Source organism: Polyodon spathula, chromosome 12 (genome assembly GCF_017654505.1).
Source record: "Polyodon spathula isolate WHYD16114869_AA chromosome 12, ASM1765450v1, whole genome shotgun sequence".
Lineage (NCBI taxonomy): Eukaryota > Metazoa > Chordata > Actinopteri > Acipenseriformes > Polyodontidae > Polyodon > Polyodon spathula.
In genome coordinates, this window is record NC_054545.1 from 22175606 (window position 1) to 22190300 (window position 14695).

Below are 14695 nucleotides of genomic sequence, written 5' to 3' on the forward strand. Positions count from 1 at the left end.
TTCTGAATGCCCCTTTTTCTAAACTCCATTTGTGACCCCTGGTCCTTGTTTCTTTTTTCAGGCTGAAAAAGTCCCTTGCGTCGACACTGTCAATACCTTTTAGAATTTTGAATGCTTGAATTAGGTCGCCACGTAGTCGTCTTTGTTCAAGACTGAACAGATTCAATTCTTTTAGCCTGTCTGCATATGACATGCCTTTTAAGCCCGGAATAATTCTGGTCGCTCTTCTTTGCACTCTTTCTAGAGCAGCAATATCTTTTTTATAGCGAGGTGACCAGAACTGCACACAATATTCAAGATGAGGTCTTACAAGTGCATTGTACAGTTTTAACATTACTTCCCTTGATTTAAATTCAACACTTTTCACAATGTATCCGAGTATCTTGTTAGCCTTTTTTATAGCTTCCTCACATTGCCTAGATGAAGACATTTCTGAGTCAACAAAAACTCCTAGGTCTTTTTCATAGATTCCTTCTCCAATTTCAATATCTCCCATATGATATTTATAATGTACATTTTTATTTCCTGCGTGCAGTACCTTACACTTTTCTCTATTAAATGTCATTTGCCATGTATCTGCCCAGTTCTGAATCTTGTCTAGATCATTTTGAATGACCTTTGCTGCTGCAACAGTGTTTGCCACTCCTCCTACTTTTGTGTCGTCTGCAAATTTAACAAGTTTGCTTACTATACCAGAATCTAAATCATTAATGTAGATTAGGAATAGCAGAGGACCTAATACTGATCCCTGTGGTACACCGCTGGTTACCACACTCCATTCTGAGGTTTTTCCTCTAATCAGTACTTTCTGTTTTCTACATGTTAACCACTCCCTAATCCATGTACATGTGTTTCCTTGAATCCCAACTGCGTTCAGTTTGAGAATTAATCTTTTGTGCGGGACTTTGTCAAAAGCTTTCTGGAAATCTAAATAAACCATGTCATATGCTTTGCAATTATCCATTATCGATGTTGCATCCTCAAAAAAATCAAGCAAGTTAGTTAGGCACGATCTCCCTTTCCTAAAACCATGTTGACTGTCTCCCAGTACCCTGTTACCATATAGGTAATTTTCCATTTTGGATCTTATTATAGTTTCCATAAGTTTGCATATAATAGAAGTCAGGCTTACTGGTCTGTAGTTACCTGGTTCAGTTTTGTTTCCCTTTTTGTGGATCGGTATTACGTTTGCAATTTTCCAGTCTGTCGGTACCACCCCTTTAATGTAGTCTTTTAATGCAAGAGTCCATCATAAATTGATCATTTCATCTTATTATTCATCATCCAAGTAGTCCATCAGGATCGCAACATGTATGATCATTCAAATCGTATTGTGACCTGCATATTGCAATGTGGACTGCATCATGAGGCTCAGTGTATCATTATAGCCTTAAACCTAAGAAAAGTTTCCCATAATAAAAGCTAGAAAAGTATAATAAAGCAAAGTTACAGTATGGTAAACTATAGATAAGCATTATGAAGCCCAGAGGGGTAGGCAAAGTATTGTAAATTATTATTTTTATTATTATTATTATTATAAAAGGACGGCAAACCATGGTAAACTACAGTAAATGCATGGTTTAACCATGGGAAAACTGCAAAATGACAGTGCAAATTTAGTATGGTAAACTTTTATAAGGGCATAACATTTATGTATCTTCAAATTACACTGGGGAAACATAGTTGCCTTGTGAGTTATTTGATTGTGTTACTCTTTGCAATAAATACTTTTTGTCCTAAGATTACACCCTGCTTTGTTTAAATGAAAAAAACATGTATGAAATGAAAAATTCTGCCATTTTAGGGATTTTGCTAATACACTACATGGGGTTCTTTATTAGTAGGTAAGCTAGGCCGCTCCTGAATATGAATGTCCATGCAACACATAAACTGTGCTCTTGAGCATGTGCAAAGCAATACAGTTACACTGTGCACGTGTGTCAGGGTCATGTTCCTGAAACCAGAATTCCTTTGGGCTTGCAGGAGATAGAGAAAGTTCCAACCAATTACACCAAGCAAACCATTACATACTGTACAGCCACAGCTGGAGTTTAAATATGGGTTTGTTTGAGGTGCGCTGCCTTCAAGAATCTTCAAAGATAAGGGTGAAAGGCATTTACACATCTGGTGTGATTCATGTTCATGTATTTTTTAAAGAAAAGAAATAATAGAAATGTGACTCAATATTATTTATTGTGATAATAAAACAGCACTATTTAACAATTGTTTTCTTGGCTCATATCTTCTACTATTGACCACTGGTCTATTTTCATCATAATACTATATAAACTACCAAAATGATGAATCTGAAATATATCTAAATAGACATCATTATATTGAATTGTCTTATAAAAATAGATATGTGTGAACTGAATAGAAGGGATCAATATTCATAATATCAAACTTTTCCAAAAAAGAAAACATGAAAAGGTAAAGTGTATATTTACAGGATTATATATATAGACAGTGCCGTGAAAAAGTATTTGCCCCCTGTCTGATTTTCTACATTTTTGCATATTTCTGACACTGAATGTTATCAGATCTTCAACCAAAATCTAATATTAGATAAAAGGGACGATGAGTAAACAAATACACTTACACTCAATAAAACTCAATAACTGGTTACGCCACCTTTAGCAGCAATAACTGCAACCAAACGCTTCCTGTAGTTATTGATCAGTCTCTTACAGCACCGTTTGGCCCACTCCTTCATGCAGAACTGCTTCAACTCAGTGACATTTGTGGGTTTCCAAGCATAAACTGCTCGTTTCAGGTCCTGCCAGAACATCTCAGTGGGGTTTAGGTCTGGACATTGACTAGGCCATTCCAAAACTTTAAATTTCGTGTTTTTCAACCATGCTGATGTAGACTTGCTTGTTTGTTTCAGATCATTGTCTTGCTGCATGACCCAGCTGTGCTTCAGCTTCAGCTGATGGATGGATAGCCTGACATTCTCCTGTAAAATTCTCTGATACAGAGCAGAATTTGTTGTCCCTTCAATGATGGCAAGTCATCCAGGTCCTGATGCAAATCATGACACTACCACCACCATGCTTGACCGTTGGTATGAAGTTCTTACTGTGGAATGCAGTGTTTGGTTTTCGCCAGACATAACAGGGCCCATGTTTGCCAAAAAGTTCAACTTTTGACTCATCTGTCCATAGAACATTGTTTCAGAACTCTTCAGGATCATCAAGGTGCTTTTTGGGAAACTTGAGATGAGCATTCATGTTCTTTTTAGTGAACAGTGGTTTACGCCTTGCTACTTTAGTGAACAGTGGTTTACTCCTCTCGTTTGTAAATTTTCTTATGTTCTTATGTTCTTATGTACTCTGCCATGAATCCCATTTTTGCCCAGTGTCTTTCTGGTGGTGGAATCATGAAGACTGAACTTAGCCGAGGTGAGAAAGGCTTGCAGATCCCTGGATATTGTTCCAGGTTTCTTTGTGACTTCCTGAATGATTTTATGCCTTGCTCTTCGAGAGATTTTGGCAGGACTGCTACCCCTGGGAAGATTCACTACTGTCCCAAGTTTTCTCCATTTGGACAATATGGCTCTAACTGTGGTTCAATGAAGCCCCAGTGCCATAGAAATAGCTTTGTAACCCTTTCTAGACTGATAGGCATCAACAACTTTTTTCCAGAGGTCTTCAGGAATTTATTTTAATCATGGCATAATGTGCCTCTAGAACATGTGTGCTGACAACTTCACTCTGATGGTAAAGGCCAAAGTTAGTTTATATTGGGTAGGGCTGGCCCAAAACAGGCCTGACTGTTAACCAAAGTATTCAAACAGCTGACCCTAATTATCCCTTTAATTCTGTTGAGTTAACTAGGGGGGGGAATAACTTTTTCACACCTGAAGATTACATGTTTGATTACCTTGTACACCAAACAAATGAAAGAAGCACCAAACATTGGTGCCATTTTTTCTTTCAGACTCCCTCTATATACTACAACCCACAAAAACATCTGACCAAATTCAGTATGAAAAATGTGCAAAAATGCAGAAAATCAGACAGGAGGCAAATACTTTTTTTTCACGGCAGTGTATATACAGTAATCAGTAATTCCTGAAAACCCCCGTTAGGTTAGGTTCTCCATGGCCTCGGTTACACTTTACACACACATGTATGTGTGTGTGTATTATATATATATATATATATATATATATATATATATATATATATATATATATATATATATACACACACACACATATATATATATATATACACACACACATATATATATATATATATATATATATATATATATATATGCATGCATGCAAGTATTCAGACCCCTGACCAATTCTCTCATATTACTGAATTACAAATGGTACATTGAAATTTCGTTCTGTTTGATATTTTATTTTTAAACACTAAAACTCAGAATCAATTATTGTAAGGTGACATTGGTTTTATGTTGGGAAATATTTTTAAGAAAAATAAAAAACTGAAATATCTTGCTTGAATAAGTATTCAACCCCCACACATTAATATTTGGTAGAGCCACCTTTCGCTGCAATAACAGCTTTAAGTATTTTGGGGTAAGCATGTACCAGCTTTGCACACAGTGTCGGAGTGATTTTGGCCCAATCTTCTTGGCAGATTTGCTCCAGGTTGTTCAGGTTGGTTGGACGACGCTTGTGGACCGCAATTTTCAAATAGGAAGCTCTCAGTTTGCACCGATGAAAGAAATTGCCCTAACGAGGACACAATTACCTTACCATTGGCCTCCACCTGTGAACCATTAAAGTTGCTGTCACATTTTCTGGATAAAAACCCCACTGTTGAAGGATCGTTGGTAAGGCTGTGAATCTGAAGGAAAATGAAGACCAAAGAGCATTCTACAGAAGTTAGAGTTAAAGTAATATAAATGCATAGATTAGGGAAAGGGTACAAAATAATATCCAAGTGTTTGGATATCCCAGTGAGCACAGTTGGATCAATAATCAGGAAGTGGAAGCTGCATCACACCACCCAGGCACTGCCAAGAAAAGGCCGTCCCTCAAAACTCAGCACTCAAACAAGAAGGAGACTTGTGAGAGAAGCCACAGAGAGGCCAACAATCACGCTGAAGGAGCTACAGAGTTCAGAGCCTGGGAGGAAATTCACCTTTCAGCAGGACAAACGCACAAGGCCAAAGCAATATTGGATTGGCTCAAGAACAAAAAGGTGAATGTCCTACAGTGGTCCAGTCAAAGTCCTGATCTCAATCCCACTGAGAATCTGTGGCACTATTTGAAAATTGTGGTCCACAAGCGTCGTCCAACCAACCTGAACAACCTGGAGCAAATCTGCCAAGAAGAATGGGCCAAAATCACTCCGACACTGTGTGCAAAGCTGGTACATACTTACCCCCAAAGACTTAAAGCTGTTATTGCAGCGAAAGTTGGCTCTACCAAATATTAATGTGTGGGGGTTGAATACTTATGCAAGCAAGATATTTCAGTTTTTATTTTTCTTAAAAATATTTCCCAACATAAAACCAATGTTACCTTACAATAATTGATTTTGAGTTTAAGTGTTTTAAAAAAAAAAATGTCGAACAGAACGAAATTTCAATGTACCATTTGTAATTCAGTAATATGAGAGAATTGGTCAGGGGTCTGAATACTTTTGCAAGGCACTGTATATATATATGTGTGTGTTTTGACATTAAAGGTCAAATGACAGGGGTCTATTGCCTCATTCCTCGACTCCTAAGATCAACTGAATAGACCCCATTGTTTTTAATGTAACCCTTGGTTTTTAAATTAAGTGCAACATAAGAGAAAAGCTTTGAAATGTATTGATACAAAAAGCTAAAGCTATTGTCATGGTAAAGTTTAGAAATGTAAGGGAATTACAAACTTACCTTACAGTTTATAAAAAATATACACTGTAAAACGTATTTTTCTCTTTTCAGTTATTACCATGAAAAACCAGTTTAATGGCTCCCTAATATGTTTACTTTTCATAATTGTTCATACATTTTAACAGAGTACCTTGCATAATATTGCAACTAAAACTAAACTGCTGAAAATACAGCATATTTACACTGCAAGACATTCTTGAACCCTACACACACAGGTCCATCACATCACATTTCTCATACAAAAGGCCTACTCAGCATTATCTTCCAATAACAATACCATCACGCAAATAGCAACAAAGGAGCTGCTTGTATGGGCAGATAAATGAATCTTGTGTCGGTCAAATCCTGTAGACAAGAACAAATAAAGGGACAACTGAACACTCCATGTCAAACTAGACAATTCCTAGATATTATCTTCAGATTGTAGCATAAACAAGTGCTGTGGTACCCGACACTTCCTTCAGGACTTGAGTATGTTATGGTTTCCATTGTTGATACACTTATTTCCTCATCATATCACGAAGTGCATAAAGACAATGGTGTTTTGCCATGTGGTAATTAAGTTCATGTGGTGGTAATATTCAGATTTGAACTACAGAGCTTTGCATCACCCACACTACATCAGCTCCTGCAGATTAAAGACGCTCAGGGCAAGCAAGAACACTACAGATATGGATGTAAACCACTCCCTCACAAATATTGTTACTATGACATCATTAAATGGTAGTTAGTGAGATGACAGATTTACAAATGAGAATCATTGCTCAACAGGAAATAACACAAGGTTAATAAAAGTCACTGACGACCGATTAGAATCAAATAATATATGACTAAAGTTATGTTAAATACATATGTATTCTATTGCAGAGGGTATAGAGTTTAAAAACATGCTGCTGTAGCACTTTGTCACCCGTATTTATTTGAAGAGAACTCAGGTGAATTCAGCAGAGTTTCTCTGGCTAAAAGAAAACTACATGCAAACACACTCTACTACTAAAACAGAGAACAACGTGAGACTTATTTTTATTTTTTGCCATGGATACCCAGCCATTGGTGCAACGTTGCAAAATTTTGGGATTTAGATACAATTAAAAACAAAAAAAACTATATGAACATAGTTTCAATCTTTTATTTATCATTGTGTAATCAAAGAAATTACAAAATTATATCGCAGAAGTCTACCGGAAGCAATAACAGTTGTACAGTATTTCATGTTAGATTTTGAAATGTCACATTTTTCAATTTTTGTCCGTTTTTTGTTAAGCACTAGAAAACTACAAAGCGGTATGTAGTTAAACGTAACATTATTCAGCAGGTTTCATTCGACAGGTTTCATTATGACACAAATTGAGTTAGTTCCTTCAGCATGGGTCTGACTTTCCTGTTTGCTGCCATTGTCTTTGCCCTGTAACCTTCAGTCACCCATTTGGCAGCCGTATCGATCCCTGTCCATGCACCTCTCGTTCATGTTTTCTGCAACTGACGTGGCCTTTATTTAAGGTAATACAATCCCCTGGCTTTCTCAGTAACAATAGCTTCTGAATGGAGGTGGCTTCTGAAGGTCGAGTAATCCATCCCTTAAAACACTCAATTAGAGGAAAACTCAGTCAAGTAGGAAAATATTTCAGCTAACATTTAGAAATACTCAAAGAAACTTAAGAAAGTCAATGATAAGTGTTTGGACTTTGAGTGTAAAGTAGAGCAAATTTTACTCCATCCTGAATGTCTCACGGCGTAAACTGGTACATTTAAATGCTATCTCAGTTGAGCAATATGTAGGTCATTTGGAGAGGCAGACATGGTAGCTCAAACTGGGCTAACCTGTCTTATAAATAAAATGTACAGGTTTTAACCCACTAAAGCCTGGGTAGCTCATCTGGTGAGGCAGAAATGACCTGTGTTGACTAAATGTCTTGACTTTATATTATATTATATTATTATACGACACATAGAATCAAATATACATAATGAAAAGGATAACTTAATGAACCAAGTTCATTATACAATGAATATAAACAACTGTACATAATGAAATAGCCAGAATCGATCTATAATTCTATAATCGTCAGGGTGATCAAAATGGGTAATGCACAACCCTAAATACTCTCCCTTGTTCTCAGTACTCTTCCTCTGTTCCTGGGTTGTTCAGGGATGTTAGGAGCCTGCACTCTCCACCGCAAGAAATACATTGCTGCCATAATGCTCTTTCCTACCAGCTGCTTTCTGACTTTTTCTTTGCGCCTGTCACAAAGACGGCTGCAGTAGGTGATGTCAGACGATAAACAGGAACCAGGAAATAAACAACAGAGCGTTGGAGTTTGGTGAAGCTGAGCGATTGATACCACTCAGTATTTAATAATTAAACAAGCAGAAAATAAAAGGTTGCAAGACAAACAAAACACAGGACACGGCACTCGTAGCCAAAACAAAAAGACAAACAAAACGGACTATATAGACAAAACACGGTGAGCTTCTATTATTATATCTATTACAATTACCTCCGTCTCCAATCCCGTTCTCCACTCACCGAACACACAATCCCGAGTGAGTGAAAACATGCTGCTTTTATGCAGCTGTACCGAGTGAATGAAAACATGCTGTTTTTATGCAGCTGTACTCATTTGCTACTTAATCATTCAATTGTCTCAGTATAACTGCACGTGAATTAATAAAGTGCAATTCCCTGTGCTCACATATCTAATTTTTAATATTAGACAAATGAGCCCCATTTACAATTTGCCCATGCATATAAGTAAGGCTTGACACACCTTAAGATGCTTTGCTAATGAGCGGAAGAGTGCATTGCAGGACAGAGTGCATTTTGGCGGTGCTAACACGGCCTTAACTTGCCAAAAGTGTCATGATACATACAAGGCAATTTTAAGGCCAGCGTAACTCTGTGCTATGGCCTTAATGCCATTGCAAATGCTTGATATATGACTCCCAATGTCTTTAATGAACAGATTGGGAAAGACTTCTAGTCTAGACAGATATTTAGACAAAAGGTCGTTCTCAATGTCTTCATTGAAGAGACTGAGAAATACTTCTAGTCTAAATGTTTGTCATTGTAATGTTACTGTTTCTTTTAGTTTAGTACTTCTGACTATGTACTAGTTATCTAAAATATCTTATACAATACTTTGAACTCTACACTATCCATTTCAGGACATTCTTAGACATCAGGGAGTCCTGTGTCAGTCATTACCCCAACTCAGTTATAAGGCATCAGTTCTTGACGGGGTACCCCCGTCCCTGGATGCAATTGGTTTATTTTGTATATTTTAGGTTGAGAGTTATTGTATGTATAGTTGCAGGGGTGCACGGGTGTGTGTGTGTGGGGGGAATATTGGGCTGGCAGGGAGGCAGCTAAAATCCTCCCTGCAGAAACAAGTGGGAATGTGGCTGGAGCCGTGAATTGAATAAATGATTGAATGATTAAGGCTCCAACCACCACAGATGTACAAACAGAGTGATCATGGGTGATACGAGGTTGGTGTGTTCAAGGAGAAGGAAATGGAGAGAGAAGGAGAATTAAAAACAATTGTTAAACTTGCTGGTTCTGCGTCAGCCCGCTACTTGTTAAAGGTCAATGTTTGTTAGTCTGTTTGTTTTGGCCAATGTGCCTTTTGTTTTGTTCAGTGTTTTCTGTTTTTTATAACTCTTATTTATTATTAAACGTGCATGTTGGAAAACATGGATTGAGAATTGATTAGCAGTTTGCTACGCATGTGGACTGGCAGAGCAATACTGGTGTTTTGTTCTGAAAAGAGACTAATATTGCAGAGAGAAGACTGTTTGGTTCAAATTGCATGTACTGCTTACAATTGATAGAGATATTGCGTCTACAAGTTTCTTGCCCAGCATTGACTGCAAGCTAACGAGATAGCAATGCTGTGGACTAGAAGGGAACAGGCTCTAAAGACTTCAGAGAGATCGAAAGAGATAATGCCACTAGGATCAAAGGGGGTCGCAAGAAGATAATAAAAGGCAGATGTATGGACTTTTTGTCTCCAGGAGTGGAAAGAATGCACTGAGTTCAGTGGTTGTCACACTAGACTACACACACAGACACACACACACACACTCACACAATAAATTAAATTACCTTGACCATTGGTTAAGTGTCAGAGAAAGTGGAGGTGGACCATCTATACAGAAGGGTATTTAATGTCATGCAAACATTGTAATGATGAGTACTCTGTTTGTCCTGTACCTGGGACCAGACTCCCTGCATATTTCAATAAACCTGGCAACTGATTGAAGAAAAGGACTCTGTGCATTTTCTTGAATCTACTTAATCACCATCATTTTCTTTAAGTTACTTCAGTGCACAACAGTGCTCAGTGCTGTCTGTCTACTACCTGGTCTGACATCACCACACATGCCATCGTGTCACAGTCTTCCTTGAGGATTTATTTATTTATTTATTCAGGGGAGAGTGTGTGTGCTCTACACTTTGGTGATTCAGAAGACAATAGGCTTGTACGTGCTCACCAACAAAACTAACTAGTAATAATTTACAAATAGACCTTGGAACACTATTCAACGACCACGCAGAATGAATTATTAACACCCAAGTCCTTGCATGTTTTAATTTGTAAAAATGTTCTCATAACATTTTTTCCTGAAGATCTTTCAGCCAGCATTGATTGCAATAACTCAAGAGACAAAACACATGGGAATGGTTTGTTTGAACTCCTTCAGGTTTGGAAAAAGGCAACTCTACTATAATTGGTCACTGTAAACCGTTCCAGTTTTACAAAGTCTATGCAGATGCATACCCTTGATTAAGGGAGGAAAGTAACAAAGTAGAAGTACTTTGTTATACTACTTAAGTATTTGTTTTTGGGATCTTTACTTTACTTAAGTATTTTATTTTTGGGGTACTTGTATTTTTACTCAAGTAGGTTTTTTTTAGAAAATATTGTACTTTTTACTCTACTACATTTCCTAGAATAAACTTTATGAACACAACAGCACAATTACCAATAACACATTTAAAAAAAAAAGTAGCTTAACAGTACTGATATCTAGCTGTACAAATATGCACTCAAATCCTATTAAAAAAAAAAAGAAAACGTTATTGATAACAAACACTTCACAAAAAGGGCTACGAACAGCTGCAATTAAACAAAATAAACACTAAGGTCAGGCTGAGCAACTGCCTTCACTGATCATTAGGTCTTTTAAGTTAATCTCTCCTCTCTCCTCTCTCCTATCTCCTCTCTCCTCCTCTAAACAACCCTTTATAAGTCTTGCAGCAAGTTGATATTAAGCTCACATCTATTTTTGAGCAAAATCGTGGAACCAACTTTTTTTTCTTTTTTTTTTTACTCTGCTTTTTGTTTTCTTTTTTATGTTTTGGTCCTTGTGAAATAAATCTTGTCCAAAGAATTATTTTTAAGATATTCTATTTCAACTATACGGTCTCTAAAGCCTGGTGCTCAGGTAGGCAGCTCGCTGCAACAATATAGGAGACCACTGGCACGAATTCCCAGCTTTGCTAATTCAATACAATTTGGGGTGCAAACGACTTTTTTGTGTTCTTGGTTGGTATCCATGATATGTGTTACTTAATACTAGTGTAACATGAATTGGATCTTATCTTACTGTTAGAATTGACAAGTCTAAGCTTAAAGCAATCAGCTATCCAATCACCCAACATGAAAATAAGCAAGTGTATACCCAAGTGTAATATATCGTATGTATATATATATATATATATATATATATATATATATATATATATATATATATATATATATATATATATATAAGTAAATTATGGACTGGAGAGGAAGGCTATAGTGGAGAATTGTTGACCCAAGGGAAGACTATTGTTACCGATAGAGGGCTATAATGCCCGAAGCTACAGGAGAGGCATTTATTTACCCACTATGGCTGATTCTGCAGTTCATATTTAATATATGAATCAGTCAAGACAATAAGTGAGGCAAGGTTGGATAGTAAATATGACTTTATATATTTTGATTAAATATAGCGGATACTGCATAAGTAAATAAATAAATACATATCAGAAATAAATAACAGAACATAAGAACATAAGAAAGTTTACAAACGAGAGGAGGCCATTCGGCCCATCTTGCTCGTTTGGTTGTTAGTAGCTTATTGATCCCAGAATCTCATCAAGCAGCTTCTTGAAGGATCCCAGGGTGTCAGCTTCAACAACATTACTGGGGAGTTGATTCCAGACCCTCACAATTCTCTGTGTAAAAAAGTGCCTCCTATTTTCTGTTCTGAATGCCCCTTTGTCTAATCTCCATTTGTGACCCCTGGTCCTTGTTTCTTTTTTCAGGCAGAAAAAGTCCCTTGGGTCGACACTGTCAATACCTTTTAGAATTTTGAATGCTTGAATTAGGTTGCCACGTAGTCTTCTTTGTTCAAGACTGAACAGATTAAATTATTTTAGCCTGTCTGCATATGACATACCTTTTAAGCCCGGAATAATTCTGGTCGCTCTTCTTTGCACTCTTCCTAGAGCAGCAATATCTTTTTTATAGCGAGGTGACCAGAACTGCACACAATATTCAAGATGAGGTCTTACTAGTGCATTGTACAGTTTTAACATTACTTCCCTTGATTTAAATTCAACACTTTTCACAATGTATCCGAGCATCTTGTTAGCCTTTTTTATAGCTTCCCCACATTGTCTAGATGAAGACATTTCTGAGTCAACAAAAACTCCTAGGTCTTTTTCATAGATTCCTTCTCCAATTTCAGTATCTCCCATATGATATTTATAATGTACATTTTTATTTCCTGCGTGCAGTACCTTACACTTTTCTCTATTAAATGTCATTTGTCATGTGTCTGCCCAGTTCTGAATCTTGTCTAGATCATTTTCAATGACCTTTGCTGCTGCAACAGTGTTTGCCACTCCTCCTACTTTTGTGTCGTCTGCAAATTTAACAAGTTTGCTTACTATACCAGAATCTAAATCATTAATGTAGATTAGGAATAGCAGAGGACCTAATACTGATCCCTGTGGTACACCACTGGTTACCACACTCCATTCTGAGGTTTTTCCTCTAATCAGTACTTTCTGTTTTCTACATGTTAACCACTCCCTAATCCATGTACATGTGTTTCCTTGAATCCCAACTGCGTTCAGTTTGAGAATTAATCTTTTGTGCGGGACTTTGTCAAAAGCTTTCTGGAAATCTAAATAAACCATGTCATAAGCTTTACAAAAATCAAGCAAGTTAGTTAGACACGATCTTCCTTTTCTAAAACCATGTTGACTGTCTCCCAGGACCCTGTTACCATATAGGTAATTTTCCATTTTGGATCTTATTATAGTTTCCATTAGTTTGCATATAATAGAAGTCAGGCTTACTGGTCTGTAGTTACCTGGTTCAGTTTTGTTTCCCTTTTTGTGGATCGGTATTACGTTTGCAATTTTCCAGTCTGTCGGTACTATCCCTGTGTCAAGAGACTGCTGCATGGTCTTGGTTAGCGGTTTGTAAATAACTTCTTTCATTTCTTTGAGTACTGTTGGGAGGATCTCATCCGGCCCAGGGGATTTGTTTATTTTAAGAGCTCCTAGTCCCTTTAACACTTCTGCCTCAGTTATGCTAAAGTTATTTAAAACTGGATAGGAACTGGATGACATGTGGGGCATGTTGTCAGTATCTTCCTTTGTAAAAACTTGTGAAAAGTAATCATTTAATATATTTGCTATTTTTTTTCTTCATCTACGATTTTGCCATTTGTATCTCTTAAACATTTAATCTCCTCTTTGAATGTTTGCTTGCTGTTGTAATATTGGAAAAACATTTTGGAATTGGTTTTAGCTCCCTTAGCAATGTTCATTTCTATTTCTCTCTTGGCCTTTCTAACTTCCTTTTTGACTTGTGTTTGCAGTTCTGTGTACTCTTTCTGCATACTTTTTTTTTGGTCCTTTTTTAATGCTCTGTAAAGTGCCTTTTTTCGCTGAATTTTTTTTTAATTGATCTGTATTGCTGTGCTATATTGCAGGAGTTCATGTACAGTTGAGGCGCTGTGCTATATTACAGGAGTTCATGTACAGTTGAGACTCTGTGCTATATTGTAGGAGTTCATGTACAGTTGAGGTGCTGTGCTATATTACAGGAGTTCATGTACAGTTGAGATGCTGTGCTATATTACAGGAGTTCATGTACAGTTGAGGCACTGTGCTATATTGCAGGAGTTCATGTACAGTTGAGATGCTGTGCTATATTGCAGGAGTTCATGTACAGTTGAGATGCTGTGCTATATTGCAGGAGTTCATGTACAGTTGAGTTGCTGTGCTATATTGCAGGAGTTCATGTACAGTTGAGATGCTGTGCTATGTTCTGATGTGTTCAGAGAGTTAGGAAGTGTGTTCCAAGTGAGGTAAGTATGTTCATGTAAAGTTTGGTTGTAAGTCATTCTCTCAAATTATATAATTAAGATGTCTAACCCAATTTCCACAAGGCTTTTGTCATGTCAATAAAGCAGTAGGAATATAGATGTCTATAAAAATTGCATATGCCAAAGAGACGGAGGAATCTAGATGACAATTAGCTGAACAAAGCTCATTTAGTGTCCATGCTTGTTAAGCGCTTCCCTGGGAGTAGAGGACCCTGCTGTATGACAAGGTCATCATTCAATCCTTGGAAAGCTGAGCTTTTTCACTGGGAGCTTTCTAGATCTCATTCACCCAAGGGGACTAACGGGAAACAGCTGCCTTTATACAGCCTGGATTTTTGGAAAAAAATTAAATACAATGATCAGCCATCTAAGATAAGAAATCTACAAAAAACAACCAGTGAACACACATACAAGGGGGTCCTCATAAACAAGGCTAAGA

The 14695-nt window shown here is 37.1% G+C and overlaps 1 protein-coding gene across 3 annotated transcripts in view; it reads right to left on the reverse strand.

The window, feature by feature from the left end:
- Positions 1-14695, reverse strand: part of nrg2a (neuregulin 2a) — a 399111-nt gene that overhangs the window by 196760 nt on the left and 187656 nt on the right. The gene's annotated exons all lie outside the window — the stretch shown is intronic.